Source organism: Triturus cristatus, chromosome 8 (genome assembly GCF_964204655.1).
Source record: "Triturus cristatus chromosome 8, aTriCri1.1, whole genome shotgun sequence".
Classification (NCBI taxonomy): domain Eukaryota; kingdom Metazoa; phylum Chordata; class Amphibia; order Caudata; family Salamandridae; genus Triturus; species Triturus cristatus.
Window position 1 is genome coordinate 19,159,609 of NC_140591.1, and position 24,772 is coordinate 19,184,380.

Genomic DNA, 24,772 nt, shown 5'->3' on the forward strand with positions numbered 1-24,772 from the left:
ACGGCACAAGGACACAGGTTCATCTTGGTACTAGTGGACCATGCCACCCGCTATCCCGAGGCGGTGCCCCTACGGACCGTGACCGCTCCAGTGGTTGGCCGGGCCCTGATGGGGATCTTCTTCCGGGTAGGCTTCCCCCGAGAAGTCGTCAGCGACCGAGGTACGAACTTCATATCGAAGTACATGAAGTCCCTCTGGCAACAATGCGGGGTCACATACAGATTCACGACCCCCTATCACCCCCAAGGAAACGGACTAGTGGAGCGGTTCAACCGCACTCTCAAAGGGATGATTGGGGGATTGGAAGAGCCTCTCCGTCGCCAGTGGGATGTACTACTCCCGTGCCTCCTCTTCGCCTACCGAGAAGTACCCCAGAAGTCCCTCGGCTTTAGCCCCTTTGAACTCCTATACGGACACCCTGTGCGAGGGCCCCTCAGCCTCGTGAAGGAGGGCTGGGAGTTGGCCCCCCTAACGACCCCTCCAGACGTCTTCAAATACCTCCTGGCCCTACGAAACCAGACCCGGCGCTTCAGGGAGATGGCCAAGGCGAACCTCGAGGCCAGTCAGGAGGACATGAAAAGGTGGTATGATCACAATGCCTCCTCCGTTGAGTTCGAGCCTGGGCAGCAAGTATGGGTGATGTCCCCCACCGAACCATGTGCCCTGCAAGACAAGTGGACGGGGCCCTTCAAAGTGGTCGAGCGTAAAAGCCCCGTCACTTACCTCGTCGACATGGGGTCCACCCGGAACCCCCTGCGGGTCCTCCACACCAACCGGCTCAAACCACACTTTGTGCGCTCCGAACTAAGCCTCCTGATGGCGACCGACAGTGGTACAGAAGAAGACTCCGAGCCCCTCCCGGATCTCTTAAAGACTCAGGAGAAGGACGGCTCCGTGGATGGGGTCCGGCTCTCCGACGCCCTCACTTCGGAGCAACGCCAGGACTGCCGGGACCTCCTGCTGCAGTTCGCTGCCCTGTTCTCACTCACCCCCGGGGTCACCCCTTGGTGTTTGCACGACGTAGACACCGGGGACAGTCCCCCTGTCCGGCACCGGGCCTACCGCGTACCAGATCGGGTACGGACCTGCATACAGGAGGAAGTGGCCAAGATGCTCACGATCGGGGTCATCGAGCCCTCGGACAGTCCCTGGGCCAGTCCAGTTGTATTAGTTCCCAAGGCCGCTGCCCCCGGCACCGCCCCTGAACTGAGATTCTGCGTCGACTACCGGGGCTTGAACGCTGTCACCCGGACCGACGCTCATCCCATCCCCCGAGCAGACGAGCTGATCGACCGGCTGGGGGCCGCCCGCTACCTTAGTATCTTCGACCTGACGGCGGGCTACTGGCAGATCGGCCTCACACCCAGGGCTCAGGAACGGTCAGCCTTCTCCACCCCCGATGGCCACTATCAATTTAAGGTCATGCCCTTTGGCATGAAGAATGCCCCCGCCACATTCCAACGTCTTGTGAACCAGGTCTTGGCAGGGCTCGAAGAATTCAGCGCTGCCTACCTGGACGATATCGCTGTATACAGCCGCCACTGGTCCGACCACCTCCGTCACCTCCAAGAGGTCCTCCAAGCCCTCCAGCGGGCCGGCCTCACCATTAAAGCCGGCAAGTGCCAAATTGGCCAAGGGTCTGTGACCTACCTGGGGCACCAAGTGGGAAGCGGGCTGGTGGCCCCACTACAACTTAAGATTGCTGCCATCCAGTCCTGGCAGCCCCCCGTCACCCAGACCGAGGTCCGAGCCTTCTTAGGGCTCACCGGCTACTACCGGCGGTTCGTGAAGGACTACGGCAGCATCGTGGGGCCCCTCACGGGACTCACATCCAAGAATCAACCGAAGCGGGTCCACTGGACTCCTGATTGTCAAGCGGCCTTCGAAGAGCTGAAGGCCGCCCTGTGCACCGCCCCGGTGCTCCAGGCCCCCGATTACAGTCGGGAATTTGTAGTACAGACCGACGCCTCCGACCACGGCATCGGGGCCGTCCTCTCTCAGCTGAACCCCGAAGGTCATGACCAGCCGGTGGCCTTCATCAGTCGACGTCTCCTGGCCCGAGAACAGCGTTGGAGCACAATCGAGAGGGAGGCATTTGCAGTAGTGTGGGCCCTCAAAAAGCTCCGGCCCTATCTCTTCGGTACCCACTTCCGGGTACAAACCGACCATCGACCCCTGCAATGGCTGATGCAGATGCGGGGGGAGAACCCAAAACTCTTGCGCTGGTCCATTTCCCTGCAGGGAATGGACTTCACTGTGGAGCACCGGCCAGGCCAAGACCACGCCAACGCGGACGGCCTGTCCCGCTTTTTCCGCCTCGACGAAGAGAGTCCCCAAGGAGATGGGTGACTCTCCCCGCCTTCAGCTGGGGGGGACGCATGTTGGACAGGCCACACAGAGGGCTGGCTCCCCCCCCGCACGACAGGGCCCGAGCTCCGGCCCGCCCAGCATACCCCCGTGACAAGCCCCTGTACTCCGTCTCCCGACGGACCCTCTGCCCTCGGACCCCTACTCATCACGGGGTCCAGCCCCACCGGCTTCCCCGGCCAGGTCAAGCCGCCATCTTGGACCCTGCACCACGCGGCCGCGTGGCCTCCCCTCGACCCTAACCCCGGGCCTGGCCGGCCCCGACATCCCGGCACCACCATCCACCCAGGAGGTGAGCGGACCACTTGGCAGGTCAATGGGAGAACGAAGCGTCAAGAGCTCTTCCCCCGCCAGGTGCCGATCGCCTCCAGCAGCCCCCAGGCGCTGGCTCCACCCCCTGCTGGGTGTCTGGACACCTTCATCCCGGACCCTCCGACCTCCAAGTGCGAGGGTCCGGACATCAAAGGGCACCAGCCCTATAACTAAGACAGCTCCGGAGCAGGAAGGCAGTTGTATCCTGGAGTCGAGAGACACCGAGTGAACTCAACCCTGACGGTCTACTGGCGCTGCCGTAGCCCGCTCTTGCGAACCATCGTCCTGCCTGCTGGCGCTGCCGCGGCCTTCTGCAACCTTCATCTTCCTGGGACCTGCTGGCGCTGCCGCGGCCCGTTGTACCGACCATCCTCACCGGGACCTGCTGGCGCTGCCGCGGCCCTCTGCAACCTTCATCTTCCTGGGACCTGCTGGCGCTGCCGCGGCCCGTTGTACCGACCATCCTCACCGGGACCTGCTGGCGCTGCCGCGGCCCTCTGCAACCTTCATCTTCCTGGGACCTGCTGGCGCTGCCGCGGCCCGTTGTATCGACCATCCGCACCGGGACCTGCTGGCGCTGCCGCGGCCCATACCACCTAACCACCAAGCTCGAGGATTGTGAGCTCATCACCATCTCATCCGAATTACCTGATTGGTAAATAGACTGTCCCGCTACCCCCTTCCCTACCTTACGAGACTCTAATCGAGGGGACCCCTGAGTCCAGACCTCCTTGTACCATTTTACCGTACCTTAAATAAGTGTCGATAAAGATCACTGAACCTTATCCGTGTGTGATATCTGTCTGTGGGGGGGAAGTTACTTGTCTGTACGATCGCTGGAGACGGCTCTCCCCGGAGACCTCTCCTCCTGACCCCGGCCGACCCTCCCGGTCCGTCTACCTTTTCTAACACCCGCCAAGACCTGGTTCACAAGACGTTGAAATGTAGCGGGGGCGTTCTTCATGCCGAAGGGCATGACCTTGAAGTGGTAGTGGCCATCGGGGGTAGAGAAGGCGGATCGTTCTTGAGCCCGGGGTGTGAGACCGATCTGCCAGTAGCCCGCTGTTAGGTCGAAGATACTGAGGTAGCGGGCGGCCCCCAGCCGGTCGATCAATTCATCCGCTCTGGGGATAGGATGAGCGTCGGTTCGGGTGACAGCGTTCAAGCCCCGGTAGTCGACGCAGAATCTCAGTTCAGGTGTGGTGCCGGGGGCAGCGGCTTTGGGGACCAATACAACCGGGCTGGCCCAGGCACTGTCCGAGGGCTCGATGACCCGGATCGTGAGCATTTTGGCCACTTCCTCTTGTATGCAGGCCCGTACCCGATCTGGTACGCGGTAGGCCCGGTGTCGGATAGGGGGACTGTCCCCGGTGTCCACGTCGTGCAAGCACCAAGGGGTGACCCCGGGAGTGAGGGAGAACAGTGAAGCGAACCGCAGCAGGAGGTCCCGGCAGCCCTGGCGTTGCTCTGGGGTGAGGGCATCGGAGAGCCGGACCCCGTCCACGGAACCGTCGTTCTCCTGAGTCTTCAGGAGATCCGGGAGGGTTTCGGAGTCCTCCTCTGCTCCACTGTCTGTAGCCATCAGGAGGCTGAGTTCTGAGCGCACAAAGTGTGGTTTGAGTCTGTTGGTGTGGAGGACCCGAAGGGGGTTCCGGGGGGTCCCCATGTCGATGAGGTAAGTGACGGGGCTTTTGCGCTCGACCACCTTGAAGGGCCCCGTCCACTTATCTTGCAAGGCACATGGTTCGGTGGGGGACATCACCCACACTTGTTGTCCAGGTTCGAACTCGACGGAGGAGGCATTGTGATCATACCATCTCTTCATGTCTTCCTGGCTGGCCTCGAGGTTCGCCTTGGCCATCTCCCTGAAGCGCCGGGTCTGATTACGTAGGGCCAGGAGGTACTTGAAGACGTCTGGAGGGGTCTTTAGGGGGGCCATCTCCCAACCTTCTTTGACTAGGCTGAGGGGCCCTCGCACAGGGTGCCCGTACAGTAGTTCGAAAGGGCTAAAACCGAGGGACTTCTGGGGAACTTCTCGGTAGGCGAAGAGGAGGCACGGGAGTAGTACATCCCACTGGCGACGGAGGGGCTCTTCCAATCCCCCAATCATCCCCTTGAGAGTGCGGTTGAATCGCTCCACTAGTCCGTTCCCTTGGGGGTGATAGGGGGTCGTGAATCGGTAGGTGACCCCGCACTGTTGCCAGAGGGACTTCATGTATTTGGAGATGAAGTTCGTGCCTCGGTCGCTGACGACTTCTCGGGGGAAGCCCACCCGGGAGAAGATCCCCATTAGGGCCCGGCCAACCACCGGAGCTGTTACAGTTCGTAGAGGCACCGCCTCGGGGTAGCGGGTGGCGTGATCCACCAGTACCAGGATGAACCTATGTCCTTGTGCCGTGCGGGGGTCCAGGGGCCCCACAATGTCTATTCCTACCCTCTCGAACGGGGTGGTGACCACTGGGAAGGGTTGTAGAGGGGCCTTCAGCTTACGGCCACTCTTCCCGCTGGCCTGGCACGTGGGGCAGGACCGGCAGTGGTTCAGGACGTCGTTCCGCATCTTCGGACAGAAAAAGTGGGTCACTAGGCGACTGTAAGTTTTGTCTTGGCCCAGGTGTCCAGCCAGGGGGACATCGTGGGCCAGGTTGAGCAGGAAGTCTCTGAAGCGGAGAGGTACCACCAGTACTCGACCGGCCCCTAGCTCTGCGATTCTCTGTTCGCTGTATAGCAGGTCGTTCTCCCAGTAGACCCAGTGAGTTCCGGTGGAGTCCCCTGCGCTCTGGGCGCTGGCTTGTTGGCGGAGTCCCTCGAGGGAGGGGCAGGTCTTTTGCTCCTGGCGGAACTGTTCTTGGGTGGGCCCCCCTTCTTGACGCCACTGAGCCAGGCCGGGGACGTCCTGGGGTTGCGCGTCCCCTTCGGTCGTTGGTTCCGGGGGGTTGGCCTCGTCGTCGTCTTCTACTGGGGCGACCGGGGGCGGAGGTGCTGGCCATTCCGGTTCTTCTGGTCGGGGAACGGCACGGGCGGCCATGGACCGGGTGGTTACGCAGGCCCAGTCCGGGAGGCCCAGCATCCCCAGGTGCTCTCTTCTCTCGACGGTGGCCCACGGGGAACTCTCAAGGTCATTCCCCAGGAGGCAGTCCACGGGGGCATCATCCCGGACCGTCACTTTCAACAGGCCGGAGACCCCTCCCCATTCGAAGGGGACGCAGGCCATTTGACACAGACTTTCGGAATTGTCGGCTGAGCGGACGGGGCAGAGAATGTTCGGCAGGATCTGCTCGGGTTTCACCAGGTGACAGCGGACGGCCGTCACACTGGCGCCTGTGTCACGTAAGGCCTCGGCCCGATGCCCATTAATGGTCACCCACTGACCGTATTTCCTGGTGTTGGCGGGTAGGGGAGCCCGCGGGACTATGTCTTTTCCCCCTAGGCACGCTAGAACCATGGCGGCCGGTTCCCACTCTTGCTGGGCCGGCTCATACTCTTCCTGTTCCTCTGATAGTCGTTCTTCCCCCAGGGCGGCGGCAGCTACCTGGCGGGGCTTGGGTGTTTGGTTCTGCGGGCAGCTCGGGTCATTGGCGTAATGGCCGACCCGCTGGCATCGGTGGCACGTGACATTGGCTCGGAACCCTGGACGCATCGGGGGGTTTCCCCGGCCGGCCGGGGGCGGGGTGCTGGCCACGGGTGTTGCCGGGAGGGTGTCTCTCCCTCGCCCCTGGCCTCCTCCTCCTCCCCGAGGACGGTGCTGGCCTTGGTTGCTTCGGTTCTGCTCGTGCGGTCCCCTCCGGCCCACTCGGGTGCTCTCCCATCGGTCAGCTTCAGCGGCGAGCTGCCGGGGGTCGGTCAATTTACTGTCGAGGAGGTGCTGCCTGAGCTCGACGAAGCAGTTGTTCGACAGGTGTTCCCATACCATAAGGTTAAAGAGTTGTTCGTAGGTCGTTACATGGCTCCCCTTGATCCAACCCTCGAAGGCTCGGCTGAAATAGTTTACGTACTCCACCCAAGTTGTACCCGGGATCCGGGTGCAATCTCTGAACCTCTGGCGGTACATCTCGGGTGTGAGGCCGTAGCGGGTGAGGAGGGCAGCCTTCATGTGGTCGTAGGACGACATTTGGTGATCTGGGAGCTGCAACAGGGCATCGCGACCTTCGTTGACGAACCTCCCCCATAGTCCAGCTCCCCAATCACTCCGGTCGATCCGGTGGGAGGTCATGGCGATCTCGTAGGCTTTGAACCATTGCTGTATGTCGTCTTCTCGGACATACTCTCGGACAACATCCTTGGGGATGTGGACTTTTTTCTCGGTTGCCCCTGGGGTGTGCGGTCGCTCAGGCACCCCCGGTTCTTTATTCTGTTTCCGAAGTTCTATTTCCGCCAGTTTGCGCTCGTGTTCGAGTGTTATTCTTTTTTCCTCAAGCTCTCTCTGTCTCTGTTTTTCTTCTCGTTCCTCTCGGAGCCGCAGATGCTCTAGATTTAGTTTCTGCTCGGCTAACTTTAGTTCACCGTCCATCTTGAGTCGTGCCATTTCCAACTCGTGTAGTCTGGTCCTTTCTCTTTCCTGGATCTCCTCCTGCGAGAGGCCCGTTCCCCGCTCCTCGGGAGCCGTGGCGTTCCTCTCTGGTGCGACACTGTTTTGGTCGGAGGATCCGGTGATCCCAGTTTCTGCCCACGACTCAAGGGCGCGCTTCAAATCATCTTTGGTACTCAGGCCGGTGGTAGCAATGCCTAGTTCCATGCAGAATTGTTTAAGTTCGCGGTGGCTATATTCTTCCAACTTATCCATTTGGAACTTTTCAGTGGAACCGCTATCTTTGGCTGACATCGTGGTTTTGTCGTGGGGTGAGCTACTCTCTGTACGATTACGCGTTGATTCGGATCGCGCCGCTGGCCACCAATGTTAGACGGACCGGGAGGGTCGGCCGAGGACAAGGGGAGAGGTCTCCGGGGAGAGCCGTCTCCAGCGATCGTACAGACAAATAACTTCCCCCCCCACAGACAGATACCACACAAGGAGATGAGTTAGCGTTCTTTATAAGCACTTCTTAAGGTACGATGAAAAGGTACAAGGAGGTCTGGACTCAGGGGTCCCCTCGATTCAAGTCTCTCAAGATGGGAAAAGGGGGTAGCGGGATAGTCTGGTTACCAGTCTGGTAGTTGAGGTGGTATGGTGGGTAGCTCACAATCCTCGAGCTTGGTGGTCTAGCTGGTACGGGCCGCGGCAGCGCCAGCAGGTCCCAGTGAAGATGGTCGAGGTACGGTCCGCGGCAGCGCCAGCAGGTCCCGGTGAAGATGGTCGTTTACAACGGGCCGCGGCAGCGCCAGCAGGTCCCGACGAGGATGGATGTTGCAGAAGGCCGCGGCAGCGCCAGCAGGCAGGTCGATAGTTCACAAGATAGGGCTACGGCAGCGCCAGTAGTCCGTCAAGGCTGAGTTCTCTCGGTGTCTCTCGACTCCAGGATACAACTCCTTCCTGCTCCGGAGCTGCTCCAGTTATAGGGCAGGTGCCCTTTGATGTCCGGACCCTCGCACTTGGAGGTCGGAGGGTCCGGGATGAAGGTGTCCAGACACCCAGCGGGGGGGTGGAGCCGGTGCCTGGGGGAGCTGGAGGCGATCGTCACCTGGCGGGGGAGAGTCCTTGGCGCTTCGTTCTCCCATTGATCTGCCAAGTGGTCCGCTCACCTCCTGGGTGGATGGTGGTGCCGGGATGTCGGGGCCGGCCAGGCCCAGGGTTAGGGCCGGGGGGAGGCCACGCGGCCTCGTGGCGTAGGGCCCAAGATGGCGGCTTGACCCGGCCGAGGGAGCCGGTGGTGGCTTGGGCCCGTGATACATGGAGGTCCGAGGGCAGGAGTTCCGTCGGGGGACGGGGTGCGGGTGATTCTCGTGGGTCCCGCCTGGTGGGCCGGGGCTTGGGCCCTGTCATGCGGGGAGGGAGCAAGCCCTTCGTGTGGCCTGTCCAACAGGGAGTATAACAAGGGGTGCGGACGGGACGGGAGCAGAGAAGACCTGGACTGACGGGAGCCTGCTGACTTGGTCGCGGCTCGATCGCTCCCCGAACAGAAGAACGCTACCCGATCCCTGACAACCACCGATAAAAGCATATTATCTTGCAACGAATTACTGTGTGGTGTCCCTCTATCCAAAGAAGAGAGTAAGCGCAGCGTGTGCGATCCTAGGTACGAGACCCTTCCAGGAAGGGCCTCCCTGCTCTTGCTCGGCCTAACTCTGGGTAAGGTGGGCCTCCGGGTGGTCGGGAACGCATTCCGCAGCCTCCCCGGGGAACGCCTTCCAACATTTGGTGGCAGGCGACGGGATCCGAGCCAACACCTAGAGATCGTGCAGTAGACGGCTTACGCACTACCAAGAAGAAATGGAAGGAGAAACTTCCCTAGGTGCCGCAGGCACCAACCCGAGCACGGCATTCCAAAAGGACCAGTTAGAATCTTATACGCACCGATAACTGAAACAATTTTGCAAAGACTTTGGAATCGCTACCACCGGACTAAGCACGAAAGAAGACTTCCAGGGGGCAATAAAAACCTGGGTCGAGGCGGAAACTCCCCGGACGCAAACAGAAGGAGAGCCTCCCAATGAACCACGAAGCACCCCAGGGAGGAACGGCGCCCCCGAGGGGGGCCTATCCCCAGAGGAACTAGCGGACCGAGAAAGAGGTCGCAACCACGAACTAGAACTAGCAAAATTAAAAATCGAAGGAGAGCTAAAACTGGCTGAAAAAAAACTGGCGGTGGAACAGTTACGCCTACAAGGAGAACTAGAGGAAAAGAAACAACAGAGAGAACACGAAGAGAAAAAACTCCAACTAGAGCACGAACGTAGCCTAAAAGAAATTGAGCTCAAGGCTAAGAAGGCGGAGGCCCGACCCTCGGAAACCCAACCCATCTCCTCCACAGTGGAACCAAAGGTCCACATCCCCAAAGATGTGGTGAAAGAATACTATAAGAACGACGATATTCAGCAATGGTTCAAGGCCTACGAAGTCGCCATGACCTCCCACCGAGTCCCGCAGAAAGACTGGGGGGCTGGGCTGTGGGGCCGGTTCCTGAGCGAGGGGAGAGATACCCTGCTGGACCTGCCCTCCACGGTGATGAACTCCTACAGTCACATGAAAGAGGCCCTGGTAGCCAGATATGAGCTCACCCCTGAAATGTACCGGCAACGGTTTAGAGACTGCAAAAAGATACCCGGTACCACCTGGGTGGAGTACGTGAACTTTTACAGCCGGGCCTTGGACGGATGGATCAAGGACAGCAAGGTCTCCACCTTTGAGGAGCTGTTCGACCTAATTGCATGGGAACACTTGGCCGCTAATTGCTTCGTAGAGCTGCGCCAGCACCTCCTGGACAGCAAACTCACAGACCCTCGAAAACTGGCCGTCGAGGCTGACCGGTGGGTGAACACCCGGGCCTCCCGGGGCCCCGTGGGAGACTACGGTCGCCACAGTCAGGGACCCCCCCACCAGAGGGGCGGAGGGAATCAAGGCCGGCAAAGGGAGCTCCCGGGGGGATCCCCGCTCAGCCCTCCCAGAGGACAATCTCCGCTCTTTCCAGCTCCACCTCCGGCCAGCACCGGGCCACCAGGGAGGCCGGGGCCCCGAGTGAGGATCACCTGTTTCCGCTGCCAACAGACCGGACACTATGCCAGCGACCCTCAATGTCCCCTGTACCAGCGGACCGCCACAACAACCCCGCCGGCTCGACAGATGGCCCCCGAGCCCTGGGGGAAGAGATGGAAGACTCCGAAGAATGGGAACCAGCCGCCATGGCCTTGATCTCCCTAGGGGACCGGGAGATGGTCCCCGGAACGTCCCTGCCCGCCAACACGAAGAAGTACCGACAGCAGGTAACGGTCAACGGTCACCGCATCGAGGGCCTCCGGGACACGGGGGCGAGTGTCACGGCGGTTCATTGTCGCCTGATCTCCGAAGATCAGATCCTGCCGGGTGCCTTTTGCCCCGTCATATCATCAGACAATTCCGAGAGCCTCTGCCGGATGGCCCTAGTCCCCTTCGAATGGGGGGGAGTCACCGGCAAGTTAAAGGTGGCGGTCCGAACCTCCCAGCCCGTGGACTGCCTCCTGGGCAACGACCTTGAGAACTCCCCGTGGGGACAAGTAGAACGAAGAGCCCACCTCGAGATGATGGGCCTACCCGAGTGGGTATGCGCCACCACGCGCTCAATGACTCTCAGGGCGCCTTCCTCCGAGGGGAGAGAGGCCATGCCGCTAAACACCGCCACCATCCCTGTTGGACAGGCCACACGAAGGGCTTGCTCCCTCCCCGCATGACAGGGCCTAAGCCCCGGCCCGCCAGGCGTGACCCACACGAATCACCCGCACTCCGTCTCCCGACGGAACTCCTGCCCCCGGACCTCCATGTATCACGGGACCGAGCCACCACCGGCTCCCCCGGCCGGATCAAGCCGCCATCTTGGGCCCTGCGCCACGAGGCCGCGTGGCCTCCACTCGACCCTAACCCTGGGCCTGGCCGGCCCCGGCATCCCGGCACCACCATCCACCCAGGAGGTGAGCGGACCACTTGGCAGGTCAATGGGAGAACGAAGCGTCAAGGGCTCTCCCCCGCCAGGTGCCGATCGCCTCCAGCTCCCCCAGGCGCTGGCTCCACCCCCTGCTGGGTGTCTGGACACCTTCATCCCGGACACTCCGACCTCCAAGTGCGAGGGTCCGGACATCAAAGGGCGCCAGACCTATAACTAGGGCAGCTCCGGAGCAGGACGGCAGTTGTATCCTGGAGTCGAGAGACACCGAGAGAACTCAGCCTTGACGGACTACTGGCGCTGCCGTAGCCCTATCTTGTGAACTATCGTCCTGCCTGCTGGCGCTGCCGCGGCCTTCTGCAACATCCATCCTCGTCGGGACCTGCTGGCGCTGCCGCGGCCCGTTGTAACGACCATCCTCACCGGGACCTGCTGGCGCTGCCGCGGACCGTGCATCGACCATCTCTCCGGGACCTGCTGGCGCTGCCGCGGACCGTGTATCAACCATCTCCACCGGGACCTGCTGGCGCTGCCGCGGCCCGTCCCAGCTAGAACACCGAGCTCGAGGATTGTGAGCTATCCACCATACCACCTCAACTACCAGACTGGTAACCAGACTGTCCCGCTACCCCCTTTCCCCATCTTGAGAGACTTGAATCGAGGGGACCCCTGAGTCCAGACCTCCTTGTACCTTCCATCGTACCGTAAGAAATTGCCTATAAAGAACGCTAAATCTTCTCCTTGTGTGGTGTCTGTCTGTGGGGGGGAAGTTATTTATCTGTACGATCGCTGGAGACGGCTCTCCCCGGAGACCTCTCCCCTTGTCCTCGGCCGACCCTCCCGGTCCGTCTAACATTGGTGGCCAGCGGCGCGATCCGAATCAACGCGTAATCGTACAGAGAGTAGCTCACCCCACGACAAAACCACGATGTCAGCCAAAGATAGCGGTTCCACTGAAAAGTTCCAAATGGATAAGTTGGAAGAATATAGCCACCGCGAACTTAAACAATTCTGCATGGAACTAGGCATTGCTACCACCGGCCTGAGTACCAAAGACGATTTAAAACGCGCCCTTGAGTCGTGGGCGGAAACTGGGGTCACCGGATCCCCCGACCAAAACAGTGTCGCACCAGAGGGGAACGCCACGGCTCCCGAGGAGCGGGGAACGGGCCTCTCGCAGGAGGAGATCCAAGAAAGAGAAAGAACCAGATTACATGAGTTGGAAATGGCACGACTCAAGATGGACGGTGAACTAAAGTTAGCCGAGCAGAAACTAAATCTAGAACATCTGCGGCTCCGAGAAGAGCGAGAAGAAAAACAGAGACAGAGAGAGCTCGAGGAAAAAAGAATAACACTCGAACACGAGCGCAAACTGGCGGAAATAGAACTCCGGAAACAGAATAAAGAACCGGGGGTGCCTGAGCGACCGCACACCCCGGGAGCAACCGAGAGAAAAGTCCACATCCCCAAGGATGTTGTCCGAGAATATGTCCGAGAGGACGACATACAACAGTGGTTCAAAGCCTACGAGATCGCCATGACCTCCCACCGGATCCACCGGAGTGATTGGGGAGCCGGACTATGGGGGAGGTTCATCAACGAAGGCCGCGATGCCCTATTGCAGCTCCCAGATCACCAGATGTCATCCTACGACCACATGAAGGCTGCCCTCCTCACCCGCTACGGCCTCACGCCCGAGATGTACCGCCAGAGGTTCAGAGACTGCACCCGGATCCCGGGTACAACTTGGGTGGAGTACGTCAACTATTTCAGCCGAGCCTTCGAGGGTTGGATCAAGGGGAGCCATGTAACGACCTACGAGCAACTCTTTAACCTTATGGTATGGGAGCACCTGTCGAACAACTGTTTCGTCGAGCTCAGGCAGCACCTCCTCGACAGTAAATTGAATCACCCCCGGCAACTCGCCGCCGAAGCTGACCGATGGGAAAGCACCCGAGTGGGCCGGAGAGGACCGCACGAGCAAAACCGAAACAACCAAGGCCAGCACCGTCCCCGGGGAGGAGGAGGAGGCCAGGGGCGAGGGAGAGACACCATCCCGGCAACACCCGTGGCCAGCACCCCGCCCCCGGCCGGGCGGGGCAACCCCCCGATGCGCCCGGGGTTCCGAGCCAACGTCACGTGCCACCGATGCCAGCGAGTCGGCCACTACGCCAATGACCCGAGCTGCCCGCAGAACCAAACACCAAAGCCCCGCCAGGTAGCGGCCGCCGCCCTGGGGGAAGAACGACTATCAGAGGAACAGGAAGAATATGAGCCGGCCCAGCAAGAGTGGGAACCGGCCGCCATGGTTCTAGCATGCCTAGGGGGAAAGGACATGGTTCCGCGGGCCCCCCTACCCGCCAACACCCGGAAATATGGCCAATGGGTAACCATTAATGGACATCGGGCTGAGGCCTTACGTGACACAGGCGCCAGTGTGACGGCCGTCCGCTGTCACCTGGTGAAGCCCGAGCAGATCCTGCCGAACATTCTCTGCCCCGTCCGCTCAGCCGACCATTCCGAGAGTCTGTGTCAAATGGCCTGCGTCCCCTTCGAATGGGGAGGGGTCTCCGGCCTGTTGAAGGTGACGGTCCGGGATGATGCACCCGTGGACTGCCTCCTGGGGAATGACCTTGAGAGTTCCCCGTGGGCCACCGTCGAAAGAAGAGAGCACCTGGGGATGCTGGGCCTCCCGGACTGGGCCTGCGTAACCACCCGGTCCATGGCCGCCCGTGCCGTCCCCCGATCAGAAGATCCAGAATGGCCAGCACCTCCGCCCCCGGTCGCCCCAGTAGAGGACCACGACGAGACCAACCCCCCAGAACCAACGGCCGAAGGGGTCGCGCAACCCCAGGACCTTCCCGGCCTGGCTCAGTGGCGTCAAGAAGGGGGGCCCACCCAAGAGCAGTTCCGCCAGGAGCAAAAGACCTGCCCCTCCCTCGAGGGGCTCCGCCAGCAAGCCAGCGCCCAGAGCGCAGGGGACTCCACCGGAACTCATTGGGTCTATTGGGATAACGACCTGCTATACAGCGAACAAAGAATCGCAGAACTAGGGGCCAGTCGAGTGCTGGTGGTGCCTCTCCGCTTCAGAGACTTCCTACTAACTCTGGCCCACGATGTCCCCCTGGCTGGACACCTGGGCCAGGACAAAACCTACAGTCGCCTAGTGACTCACTTTTTCTGGCCGAAGATGCGGAACGACGTCCTTAACCACTGCCGGTCCTGCCCCACGTGCCAAGCCAGTGGGAAGAGCGGCCGTAAGCTGAAAGCCCCTCTGCAACCCTTCCCAGTGGTCACCACCCTGTTCGAGAGGGTAGGAATAGACATTGTGGGGCCCCTGGACCCCCGCACGGCACAAGGACATAGGTTCATCCTGGTGCTGGTGGACCACGCCACCCGCAACCCCGAGGCGGTGCCCCTACGAACTGTAACAGCCCCGGTGGTTGGCCGGGCCCTAATGGGGATCTTCTCCCGAGTGGGCTTCCCCCGAGAAGTCGTCAGCGACCGAGGCACGAACTTTATCTCGAAATATATGAAGTCCCTCTGGCAACAGTGCGGGGTCACCTACCGATTCACGACCCCCTATCACCCCCAAGGGAACGGACTAGTGGAGCGATTCAACCGCACCCTCAAGGGGATGATTGGGGGATTGGAAGAGCCCCTCCGTCGCCAGTGGGATGTACTACTCCCGTGCCTCCTCTTCGCCTATCGAGAAGTTCCCCAGAAGTCCCTCGGCTTTAGCCCTTTCGAACTCCTGTACGGGCACCCTGTGCGAGGGCCCCTCAGCCTAGTCAAAGAAGGTTGGGAGATGGCCCCCCTAAAGACCCCTCCAGACGTCTTCAAGTACCTCCTGGCCCTCCGCAATCAGACCCGACGCTTCAGGGAGATGGCAAAAGCGAACCTCGAGGCCAGTCAGGAGGACATGAAAAAATGGTACGATCACAATGCCTCCTCCGTCGAGTTCGAACCTGGTCAACAAGTGTGGGTGATGTCCCCCACCGAACCATGTGCCTTGCAAGATAAGTGGACGGGGCCCTTCAAAGTGGTCGAGCGCAAAAGCCCCGTCACTTACCTCATCGACATGGGGACCCCCCGGAACCCCCTTCGGGTCCTCCACACCAACAGACTCAAACCACACTTTGTGCGCTCAGAACTCAGCCTCCTGATGGCTACGGACAGTGGGGCGGAGGAAGACTCCGAACCCCTCCCGGATCTCCTGAAGACTCAGGAGAACGACGGTTCCGTGGACGGGGTCCGGCTCTCCGATGCCCTCACCCCAGAGCAACGCCAGGGCTGCCGGGACCTCCTACTGCGGTTCGCTACACTGTTCTCCCTCACCCCCGGGATCACCCCTTGGTGCTTGCACGACGTGGACACCGGGGACAGTCCCCCTGTCCGACACCGGGCCTACCGCGTGCCAGATCGGGTACGGGCCTGCATCCAAGAGGAAGTGGCCAAAATGCTCACGATCGGGGTCATCGAGCCCTCGGACAGCCCCTGGGCCAGCCCAGTTGTACTGGTCCCCAAAGCCGCTGCCCCCGGCACCACGCCTGAACTGAGATTCTGCGTCGACTACCGGGGCTTGAACGCTGTCACCCGGACCGACGCTCATCCTATCCCCCGAGCAGATGAATTGATCGACCGGCTGGGGGCCGCCCGCTATCTCAGCATCTTCGACCTAACAGCGGGCTACTGGCAGATCGGTCTCACACCCCGGGCTCAGGAACGGTCTGCCTTCTCTACCCCCGATGGCCACTACCACTTCAAGGTCATGCCCCCGCTACTTTTCAACGTCTAGTGAACCAGGTCTTGGCGGGGCTCGAGGAGTTCAGCGCTGCCTACCTGGACGATATCGCGGTGTACAGCCGCCACTGGTCCGACCACCTCCTCCACCTCCAAGAGGTCCTGCAGGCCCTCCAGCGGGCCGGCCTCACGATTAAGGCTGGCAAATGCCAAATTGGTCAAGGGTCCGTGACCTACCTCGGGCACCAGGTAGGAAGCGGGCTGGTGGCCCCGCTGCAACCTAAAATTGCTGCCATCCAGTCCTGGCAGCCCCCCGTCACCCAGACCGAGGTCCGAGCCTTCTTGGGACTCACCGGCTACTACCGGCGGTTCGTGAGGGACTACGGCAGCATTGTGGGGCCCCTCACGGGTCTCACGTCCAAAAACCAGCCGAAGCGGATTAACTGGACCACCGACTGTCAAGCGGCCTTCGAAAAGCTGAAGGCCGCCCTGTGCACCGCCCCTGTGCTCCAGGCCCCCGATTACAGTCGGGAATTCATTGTACAGACAGACGCCTCCGACCACGGCATCGGAGCGGTTCTTTCCCAACTGAACCCCGAGGGCCATGACCAGCCGGTGGCCTTCATCAGCAGACGTCTCCTGGCCCGAGAACAGCGCTGGAGCACAATCGAGAGGGAGGCCTTCGCAGTGGTGTGGGCCCTCAAAAAGCTCCGGCCCTATCTCTTCGGTACCCACTTCCGGGTACAAACCGACCATCGACCCCTGCAGTGGCTGATGCAGATGCGGGGGGAGAACCCAAAACTATTGCGCTGGTCCATCTCCCTGCAGGGAATGGACTTCACCGTGGAACACCGACCGGGCCAAGACCACGCCAACGCAGATGGCCTGTCACGCTTCTTCCGCCTCGACGAGGAGAGTCCCCAGGAAGATGGGTGACTCTCCCCGCCTTCAGCTGGGGGGGACGCATGTTGGACAGGCCACACGAAGGGCTTGCTCCCTCCCCGCATGACAGGGCCTAAGCCCCGGCCCGCCAGGCGTGACCCACACGAATCACCCGCACTCCGTCTCCCGACGGAACTCCTGCCCCCGGACCTCCATGTATCACGGGACCGAGCCACCACCGGCTCCCCCGGCCGGATCAAGCCGCCATCTTGGGCCCTGCGCCACGAGGCCGCGTGGCCTCCACTCGACCCTAACCCTGGGCCTGGCCGGCCCCGGCATCCCGGCACCACCATCCACCCAGGAGGTGAGCGGACCACTTGGCAGGTCAATGGGAGAACGAAGCGTCAAGGGCTCTCCCCCGCCAGGTGCCGATCGCCTCCAGCTCCCCCAGGCGCTGGCTCCACCCCCTGCTGGGTGTCTGGACACCTTCATCCCGGACCCTCCGACCTCCAAGTGCGAGGGTCCGGACATCAAAGGGCGCCAGACCTATAACTAGGGCAGCTCCGGAGCAGGACGGCAGTTGTATCCTGGAGTCGAGAGACACAGAGAGAACTCAGCCTTGACGGACTACTGGCGCTGCCGTAGCCCTATCTTGTGAACTATCGTCCTGCCTGCTGGCGCTGCCGCGGCCTTCTGCAACATCCATCCTCGTCGGGACCTGCTGGCGCTGCCGCGGCCCGTTGTAACGACCATCCTCACCGGGACCTGCTGGCGCTGCCGCGGACCGTGCATCGACCATCTCTCCGGGACCTGCTGGCGCTGCCGCGGACCGTGTATCAACCATCTCCACCGGGACCTGCTGGCGCTGCCGCGGCCCGTCCCAGCTAGAACACCGAGCTCGAGGATTGTGAGCTATCCACCATACCACCTCAACTACCAGACTGGTAACCAGACTGTCCCGCTACCCCCTTTCCCCATCTTGAGAGACTTGAATCGAGGGGACCCCTGAGTCCAGACCTCCTTGTACCTTCCATCGTACCGTAAGAAATTGCCTATAAAGAACGCTAAATCTTCTCCTTGTGTGGTGTCTGTCTGTGGGGGGGAAGTTATTTATGTGTACGATCGCTGGAGACGGCTCTCCCCGGAGACCTCTCCCCTTGTCCTCGGCCGACCCTCCCGGTCCGTCTAACAATCCCCGAGATCCAGAATACACCACCAGCCTGCAACGACCCCCTTCTGGACGAACCGACCGCTCCCGACGAGGGGTCAGTGCCTTCCGACCCCGAAACCCTGACCAAACTCGGGGACTTGCCAGAACTGGCCCAGTGGCCCTGCGAAGGGGGCCCCTCCCGTGAAGAGTTCTGCCAAGAACAATCCACCTGTCCGTCCCTCATTGGACCCCGACAACAGGCCGAGGCCCAAGCCGCAGGCGACCGGACTGGCACCCACTGGGTATACTGGGAGAACGGCCTCCTGTACAGCGAACAGAAGTCGGCCGAGTTGGGATCGGCCCGGGTACTAGTGGTACCCCTACGCTTCCGAAGTCTCCTCCTGGGCCTGGCCCATGATGTACCCCTGGCCGGACACTTAGGCCAAGATAAGACCTACCAACGACTCGTCACCCACTTCCATTGGCCCAAGATGCGAGCAAATGTGGAGGCCCACTGCAAGTCCTGCCCCACGTGCCAGGCCAGCGGAAAGAGTGGGGGCAAGCGCAAGGCTCCGCTACAGCCCTTCCCCGTCGTCAGTACCCCTTTTGAGCGGGTAGGAATCGACATTGTGGGACCACTGGACCCCAAGACCGCCCAGGGCCACCGGTTCATCCTCGTCCTGGTGGATCATGCCACCCGTTACCCCGAAGCCATCCCTCTCCGCACCGTGACGCCCCCCGTGGTAGGCCGGGCCTTGATGGGGATCTTCTCCCGCATGGGGTTCCCCCGCGAAGTCGTGAGTGACCGGGGTACGAACTTTATCTCCCGATATATGAAGTCCCTCTGGCAGCAGTGCGGAGTATCGTACAAATTCACCACCCCGTACCACCCCCAAGGAAACGGCCTAGTCGAGCGCTTTAACAAAACACTGAAAGGAATGATCATGGGCCTCGAGGAACCCCTACGCCGGAGGTGGGACGTCCTCCTCCCATGTCTCCTGTTCGCCTACCGGGAGGTTCCCCCAAAATCCCTGGGATTCAGCCCATTCGAACTACTATATGGACACCCCGTCCGAGGACCCCTGAGCCTGGTCAAGGAGGGGTGGGAAACAACCCCCCGGGGGACCCCTCCGGATGTGTTCCGATACATCTTGGCGCTCCGCAACCAGACCCGGAAATTCAGAGAACTCGCAGAAGCGAACCTCGAGGCTAGCCAGGAAGAAATGAAGCGCTGGTATGACCAGAATGCTACGCTGGTCGAGTTTCAGCCGGGCCAACAAGTCTGGGTCATGGCCCCGGTGAGACCCTGCGCTCTCCAAGATAAATGGACTGGGCCCTTCAAGGTGGTCGAGCGGAAGAGCCAGGTCACCTATCTCGTCGATGTGCAGTCCCCGCGGAACCCCCTCCGGGTTCTCCACGTGAACCGCCTCAAACCTCACTTTGTACGGACCGAATTGAGTTTACTCCTGGACACCGACGATGGGGCCGAAGAAGACACCGAGCCCCTTCCAGACCCCCTGGGGGCGAAAGAGACCGATGGGTCCGTGGAGGGAGTGAGACTGTCAACCGCCCTCACAGCCCAACAGTCCGACGACTGCCGCCAGCTACTCGGGCAGTTCGCGGACCTCTTCTCCCTGACCCCTGGGGTCACCAACTGGTGTGTCCACGACGTGAACACCGGCGACAGCCCGCCAGTGAGACATCGGGCCTACCGGGTCCCTGATCGGGTCCGAACCTGCATCCAGACCGAGGTGGCGAAGATGCTAGCCCTCGGGGTGATTGAACCCTCCGACAGCCCCTGGGCCAGCCCGGTAGACCTGGTTCCGAAAGCGACTACCCCGGGTGTTGCCCCCGAGCTGAGGTTTTGCGTGGACTACCGAGGACTCAATGCGGTCACCCGAGCGGACGCTCACCCTATCCCCCGTGCCGACGAGCTCATTGACCGCCTTGGGGCCGCTCGCTACCTCAGCACCTTCGACCTGACAAGTGGATACTGGCAGATTGCCCTCACCGAGGGAGCCAAGGAGCGCTCCGCCTTCTCCACCCCGGATGGGCACTACCGCTTTAGGGTGATGCCGTTTGGAATGAAGAATGCCCCGGCCACCTTCCAGCGGCTGGTGAACAGGGTCCTGTCCGGACTAGAGGGGTTCAGCGCAGCATACCTCGACGACATAGCGGTCTTCAGCTCCCAATGGACCGAGCACCTCCAGCACCTCCGTCAAGTCCTGCTGGCTCTGCGCCGGGCCGGCCTCACCATCAAAGCCAGCAAATGTCAAATTGGGCACGGCTCCGTAACCTATCTGGGGCACCAGGTGGGAAGTGGGCAGGTCGCCCCCCTCCAGCCGAAGATCGACGCCATCTTGTCCTGGGAACCCCCGGCAAACAAAACGGAAGTCCGGGCCTTCCTGGGCCTCACCGGCTACTACCGAAGGTTTATTAAGAACTATGGCAGCATCGCAGGCCCCCTCACAGAGCTAACCTCCAAAGAACACCCCAAGAAAGTACACTGGACTCCCTCCTGCCAAAAGGCGTTCGACACCCTAAAGGCCGTCATGTGCGCGGCTCCAGTGCTCAAAGCACCCGACTACGCCCAGGAGTTTGTGGTCCAGACGGACGCCTCGGAACACGGCATCGGGGCAGTCCTCTCCCAGTTCGACGACAAAGGCATAGATCGGCCCATAGCCTTCATCAGCCGAAGGTTGCTGCCCCGGGAACAGCGGTGGAGCACAATTGAAAGAGAGACCTTCGCAGTAGTCTGGGCCCTCAAAAAGCTACGGCCCTACCTGTTCGGAACACACTTCCGAGTACAAACAGATCATCGACCCCTGCGGTGGTTGATGCAGATGCGAGGGGAAAACCCCAAGCTGCTACGCTGGTCCATCTCCCTCCAAGGGATGGATTTCACTGTGGAACATCGCCCCGGGACGGACCACGCCAACGCGGACGGCCTGTCCCGAATCTTCCGCTTCAGCGAGGAGAACCCCCAAGTGGATGGGTAGTTCTCCCCGCCTTTCAGATGGGGGGGGCACGTGTGAGACCGGCCTCGTGGCGTGGGCCCTCCCAACCAGCAAGTTATCCTACAACCACGCCGAACCTCGTGGACACAGCCTTCCGACTCCCGTGGGCCAACATCCCGAGGGCCGACCAGATCCCCAACACGCATGCCTGGCCGAGGGCGGACGAAACCCCCCCCCAAACCAGACCGAGAGGCGCCGACCCTGTCACACCTCTGGTATCTCCCCCGAGGGAGGTTTCGATCGCCCACCAGGCCCCCGGTGAGCGGGCGCCTCGCCTGCTGGGTGTCTGGAGTCCCTCCCGGACCCACCTGAACAGATCAAAGGGCCGAGCGACAGGAAACCCCGTCACACCGCCCCCCCAGGCACCAGACCCCTCTCCGCGAGGACTCCGGACTTCAAAGAGGAGGGGGAGTATAACAAGGGGTGCGGACGGGACGGGAGCAGAGAAGACCTGGACTGACGAGAGCCTGCTGACTTGGTCGCGGCTCGATCGCTCCCCGAACAGAAGAACGCTACCCGATCCCTGACAACCACCGATAAAAGCATATTATCTTGCAACGAATTACTGTGTGGTGTCCCTCTATCCAAAGAAGAGAGTAAGCGCAGCGTGTGCGATCCTAGGTACGAGACCCTTCCAGGAAGGGCCTCCCTGCTCTTGCTCGGCCTAACTCTGGGTAAGGTGGGCCTCCGGGTGGTCGGGAACGCATTCCGCAGCCTCCCCGGGGAACGCCTTCCAACAACTGCGCTCCACCTGTGGGCAGAGCTGGTGACAAACATGCACTTCACTGCACTCTTCCTGTCAGCAGAGTCTGGGATAATGGTGTATGTCACTGCACTCTACCTTTGGGCAGAGCCAGGGAGAGGTGTGCACTTCACTGAACTCTACCTGTGGGCAGAGCCAGGGACAGGTGAGCACTTCACTGCACTCTATCTGTGGGCAGAGCCGGGGACCTAACTGCACTTCCCTGCACTCTTCCTGTGGGCAGAGCCGGGAACAGGCACACACTTCACTACACTCTACCCGTGAGCAGAGCCAGGGACAGGCATGCACTTCACTGTACTCTACCTGCTGGAGGATCTGGGGACACGCATACACTTCACTGCACTCTACCTGTGGGCAGAGCCGGGGCCAGATGTGCACTTTACTGCACTATACCTGTGAGCAGAGTCAGGGACAGATGTGCACTTCACTGAACTATAGCTTTGGGCAGCCGGGGCCAGAAGCACATTTCACTGCACTCTACCTGTGAGCAGAGTCTGGGACAAAGGTGCACATCACTGCACTCTTCCTGTGAGCAAAGTTCACCACACTCAACCTGTGAGCAGAGTCTGAGACAGAGGTGCATGCCACTGCACTCTACCTGTAAGTAGAGCCGGGGACAGCCGTACACTTTACTGCACTGTACCTGTGGGCTGAGTCTGGGACAGAGGTGCACTTCGCATCACACTACCCGTGGGCAGAGTCTGGGACAGATTTGCACTCCACTGCACTCTACCTGTGGGCAGAGCCGGGGACAGACGCACACTCCACTGCACTCTACCTATGAGCAGAGCCGGAAACATTGAAATCGTACTTTACAGAAATTAACTCCATGTCAGCAGCAGGACTGGAATTGAGTAAACATGCGCTCAATGAAGTGCCTGGCAAGGCATTTGTGCGTGTACTTTCATCTTTTTATGCTGCACAGTTACTATGAATGAACCTTGACTTTGCAGTGGAAACGAAGCAACCCACGCATACACTTTGGTTTTCAACAGGATTAAACAAGGCACTGGAGACAGTTCATTGTACTTTTCTTCAGGCATAATATTTATTGACGCACCCCTGTCTGGGATGAAAGGTATGGGGCACCCATTCACTTTCAGTGTTATCTTGGGACATTGTCCAAATTAATTTCACACTTTCACTTGTCAGCCTAGCTTCGACCTGTATTCTTCCTTGCACGAAGCTAATCCTACATGCTCATGTCATCCGGCAGTCAACATTGACATCGCACACCCATGTTCCTCACTGTTACTTGACAGTGATGGTGACAAACTTTTAAACCAAGAATTTGACGACAATCGATGCTGTTCAGTTTCTACTTGCCTCAACTGATGTTGTTGCTTGGCCTTGTGGGCGCACGTAGGGCATCTGGAATGCTCTGGCATCCATTTCTTTTCTCGACATGATGCACCTGAACTTTCCTCCATTTTGTTTTATGGACACGACGCACTTGATCTTTCCCTCTCTTTGCAAACTGTTACAAAATAGTTTTCTTCCCAGCAGCCTTTGCAGATTTGTTCAATGGTAGAGCATTTACCTTCATGTGAAAAGGAAACTCCGCATTGAAAACACAACCTCTATTTTTTTAGGGACATTAATTCATGGCCTTCTACCTTGTATTTCGACTTACTTTTCACACTCAGCACTGATTCATTTTGAGCCATTCCGACCTCCGTGTTAGCTGGTTGTCTGTCAGCTCTTTCTTCCACTCTGGCTGCCATGAGTACCCCTCCAAGCTGAGTGTCTCTTTCAGCATTCGTCGTCTGAAGGTATCGGAGAGGCAACCATCGATTGCTCTGAGATGCATGTCCTGTTCACCGTTGAACTCATGGAACTTGCAATGCTTTATGAGCAAATCAAGTCTTTCTACAAACTCACCCTTCGTTTCGCCAGCTCTCTGCCTTTCCTGACTGAAAATGTACCTTTCATAGTCGACATTCGGCACTGGATGGAACTTGGTGTTTAACACTTCTTTGATTTGACAGTACATCACTTCATCACCTTTAGGTATTTTCTTTATCATTTCTTTTACTCCCTCACTTGCTAAATTCTTTAGATATTTAATGATCTGTTTGTCATTTGCTTCTTCCAGCGCGTCAATTAAATCATCAAAGGTTTTGATCAATGCAGTCCATCTGTCACCAATATGTTGCTTTTGCCGGTGTCAAAGGGAAGTGGTTGTTCTACTAGGAATGCGGCAGCATCATAACCTTTGGAACTTACTGCTACCGGGAGCTGAGATCTTCCAGCAGCATCGGCTGCCCGCTTGGCGCAGCACCTTCGTCACGAACCAGACTCGTGCTGACATTGTGGTCATCGTGCCCGCTCTGGTTGTGAGGCTCTGTCTTCTTCTTTGGCATTGAGTAGCGGCTTTGCTTCTTTTGTGGGTTCTTCACCCTTCTTACCTCTTTCCATTGGATCTGGGCTCTACTACCTTTAATGTTTCTTTGCATCAGAAATGTTTGCGCTTTTAGAGCTTTCACTGCATTTTTAGCTTCTCTGCACCTGGTTGTCACTGCTTTTAGGGTTGGAGTACTGTATGAATGGCGGCTCTGTTTCACCTTCCGCCAATCAATCAAGGATTTAAAAAGCGTGGCAATTAACCCGTGAGGGTCTCAAGGTGCTGCAGTTGCTAACTGCTTCGTGGTGATCTATTCATTCAGTCTCAATGAGGGAAAAACAAGGAGAAAACAGTGAAAACAAGGTAAAAGCAAGGAGAAGGCTCTCAAACAAACAGGAGAAAAAGGAAGAAGAAAGCAGTGAAAACAAGAGAGAAGCAAGGAGAAGGCACTCAAAAAATGAGGGGGAAAAGCAAGGAGAAGACAGGAGCAAGAGCGATGCAGAAGCATGGAGAGAGCTGGGCCAAGGGTGTTGTGCAGCAGTGCCTCTTGTCTCGACTATACCAGCAAATTTCTATCCAACGACAAACAAACTTTATGTAAAACCTTCACTTTCTTCACAGGCCTTGCACAGGCTGGAGTGGTACTTTGACTCCACATATGCAAACTGTCAATTTTCACTTCAACTC